Source organism: Varroa jacobsoni, unplaced genomic scaffold (genome assembly GCF_002532875.2).
Source record: "Varroa jacobsoni isolate VJ856 unplaced genomic scaffold, vjacob_1.0 scaffold_1304, whole genome shotgun sequence".
Lineage (NCBI taxonomy): Eukaryota > Metazoa > Arthropoda > Arachnida > Mesostigmata > Varroidae > Varroa > Varroa jacobsoni.
In genome coordinates, this window is record NW_019214206.1 from 2,554 (window position 1) to 6,294 (window position 3,741).

Genomic DNA, 3,741 nt, shown 5'->3' on the forward strand with positions numbered 1-3,741 from the left:
TGCACTTATTTCATAGATCACGTACTATTTTATATCCAAGAGTCATTGAAAGTTACATTGTAATTTTTTTAGGTTCAGAATAAGTTGGAAATGCCAAAAATTATTTTGGGAACGCTTTCGATATTAAAGTTGATGTCAAAATTAGAAGTTCATTAGCACACGATACACTGAGGAACAATGATCATCATCATATGTCAACTGTCAATACATTTGAGCGAACATTGGTAATTCATAACCGATCCATGTAACTCGTTCTGTCAATGTTTCAATAGGCCTGTTTCCGGACACAAGATATCTGAATCATCTTTGAAAAAGGTCGAGAGCAGGCTTTGCCGTCTATACCCGAGCATAATAACATGTTTTTTTTTCATTTTACACACCTCACACTAGTGAGGCCAGGCTGTTGAAGTAGTCGAAAAATCGGTCCTTTGCAAATGACAAACCGCGTACCCAGACCCACTCGCCTTTTACCTACACCTGTTGTATATTTTACGATAAGACAACACAACAGAAAGTGATCCCATCGGTATCGGTGGTTATGATAACCGGCAATTTTTTTCACTATTCTATACTCATTCATATCGCACTCGCATATGTCCTTTTTTCAGCATAGGAGCGGAACGAATCTTCGCCAGCTTTTATTACCCTGGAAATATTTCTCTCTAAGCGAAGGAAACTTACCATCTCTAGTAAGAAGTCATCAGCGCCATCACTATTGCCGCCACTTTCGTTCGGCATAAACCTCTCCGCGTATTAAAGATACGCCAGTCGCTAAATCGTTCGACGCAACCAATTACCAACCTCCCACCCACCCCCATTCGCCCCGCTCCCCGCTTCCATGCTCCACTGCCAGTTATGGAAAGTATCGTCGATTTTGCTTAACAAGCTCTTTTTCCTTTTCCTGAAGTGGTACATCCGTCTACAATTATTGTGGCTACGAATACGACCACAACTGCTACTGCGGGACCGCTATAGACCAACCTTCCGGAAGGATTCGCGTGAGCGTAGGGCCACGAGGGAACAGATGAACCGACAGAGAGATATCAGCAGCGCGAGCCGGAGTCCGGTGCTACAATTTGGCTCATTGCGCTGATCGATGGAAGCAGCCATGATCTCTTTCACTTGTTTTATTGTTTAGCGTATATTTACGATGCCAACAATGGCGTCGCGATGGTGGCCGCTGCCGCTATTGTTGATATTATTTCTGTCGCTATTGGTGGTGGCGTTGCGGTCTCGTTGTTATTGTAAATAACGCGCTGATTCCACCTCCACAAGCGATTCTCGGGGAACCTGACTCTGCGACGCGTTAAATAGATAACGTCATTGTGTGTGTGTGTGCGTGCGCGCGTGCGTGCGTGCGTGCGCGTCTGTTTGTGGGTCTTTGTCAGTGTACGGTAGATAGCTATAAACCAAATGGCCGCAGCTCTTCTTCGCTGACGAGCAGCATTAGGTGTGTCACGGCTAATCTTTGACCGAGAGAGAGACGCGTCAGTCAGAAAGAAGACTCTATAGAAGATCACCACTCCAGCAACAGTAAGCGCTTACCCTCAACAGCTGGCATTTCCAGATTGCTATTCAAAGGCCGAGTGTGGCGGGCGCATGGTACATTGCAGACGTCTAGCGGAGTACCAGCAGTCTGGGTACAGTGTACATGGCGCTCTAAAGCATGCTTAACTGGTTGTTTCAACTCGTGCGCTACCGTGCACAAGTGACCCGTAGATAACGTCTACTTCACTGCGACGAGTAACATAGAACCAGGCATCAAGGTAGTCGCTGTTACCGGCTTTGCTCGATCAGCGCAATTGCTGGTTAAGATTAGCGAATCCAGCTGATTTCGGGCGGAGTAACTACTAACTGACGTCGCGCTGGGTTATAACCATACCATGCTCGTACACATATAGCCACGAAGCGGCAAGATTTAAAGATTTGACCAAGGTACTACGCGGCCGTCGCTCTCGCCTCCTGGATAGCAATCTGGAAGACGCCAGCTGTTGACGGCAGGGACAGTATTGCCACGAATACTCAAAGAGAAGTCGAATCAGGAAGACAGTGCTAGTAAAAGACGGAGATGGCGCAACGAGAGATACACACCCAAACACACAATAGCAGGCAGCCAGTCGGATACAAGGCGCCTCCCGTCACTTTATGGAGGTTTTCCCGTGAAGAAGCAAGGTAACCTGTGTACTTTTCCATATTGTGTGAAACATATACGGACATGTCTGTGTGCGTGTGGTAAACGAGACGACTTGTAGACCATTGTTAGTATTTCACTGCATGGCATATTGCGGTATAGGGTGAGGGTGAATTTTCGAGGCTGATAACAGTAAAAAATAATTGAGAGACAGAATAGTCGTAAGTTCAATCTGCTTTGATGCATGTACTCAAAGTAAGCTAAATAGTGAGGCTTGCAAACGCTAGTCTGCATTAGGTTTTTTAGCGCTGATAGCTGTTTCAACTAGAATCGCTTATGTGGTAGAACGAACACAGACAAGTCAGTCAAATTCGAAAATTTGTTTGTAAAAAATAAGGACCAAAAAATCGACGATGATGTCGTGTGTACCGGTTGTGTTACGAATTTTGTCCATTCACTGGATATAAAGTCGCAGATTCTATAATAACAGCAAAAAGCCAAAGTGAACGTATACGTAATATCTGTGAGTGGACATGAAAAAACACAAACAAACAAACAAAGACTACTTTTGCTCGAACTTACTGGCCTTTCAATGCGTGCTCTATCGACACCGGAGTCGAGGTAGTTCCTGGCCGATTCGACCGCTTTTATCCGCTACGATTTCCCATTCTCAGCATTGGGGTCGTCGTTGTGATGGGCAGCAACAAAACCCAGTGTGGTCCTGCGACCCATTTTCAATCACCTTCCTCTATATAATGTGCCACATGTCCCACGCCTATGAGTCCCTGAACCAAGAGTGGGTTTCGCAACTTTCACTTTTTTTTTTCCATTATAGAAACGAAGTGAGTATCGTTTATTTTTGCCATTTGCTGTTTACTCGATCGCTAATACGACTGCTGTGCCCAGTTACATATGCGCCATAAGTAGTATACGACCGGGCTTGTGCGGCACACTTCGATAAACATTCGAACTTCATCCCAACAGAGACAACTCGTTAAGGCCACGCCAACCTCGACCGAAGGGCTTGGAACTGTTCTTGCCGATTATCCGTTGTTGGTGGTCTGGTCTTATCCGTTCATTAGCAGCCTAAGGTATATTGCCTTGTCGTCGCGAATTCGTTCGAAAATTAATGAACATGGGAAAACACCAGTAGCTCATGTAGTCGAACCGGCAGAAGCAGTAGCTGCCGAAGAGATGACAGCCAAAATGCGCAGATAACGAAATCGGACGAAAACTCCGATCTGCCCTGCGTCGTCCCGCTGGTCTGCTGCCTCGCAGGACTAAGTCCTTCGCGATGCAAACAAAGCCGCTTTCGCCAAAATCTGAAACAGTGAAGTCGTTGGCCGGGCATCAGGAGCAACAAAAAAATTAGGTGGTCATCACCGTTGAGGACTTCAGAAGACAACAACGGCACCAGTGACCCGAGCGTCAACCAGTCCAATGCCACTAATCGAACATGGAAGATAATGTTGTACGGCATGTACGTTATACGTTATGAGTAGTACGGACGTTAGAAGCTATGAGTAGTCGTATGTACAAGTAGCCGTGAAGTGGTGAGAGGAAACTGTACAGTTTAAACTGCTGACTTGAAAGAACGATACAGGGCTATT

At 45.8% G+C, this 3,741-nt stretch overlaps 1 long non-coding RNA gene across 1 annotated transcript in view; it reads left to right on the forward strand.

Moving 5' to 3' along the window:
• Positions 1-1,431: 1,431 nt before the first annotated feature.
• Positions 1,432-3,741, forward strand: part of LOC111268637 (uncharacterized) — a 28,109-nt gene continuing 25,799 nt past the window's right edge. Inside the window, exon 1 of the long non-coding RNA XR_015314312.1 lies at positions 1,432-2,172. This is a non-coding gene — a long non-coding RNA (uncharacterized LOC111268637). The remainder of the gene's footprint in view (positions 2,173-3,741) is intronic.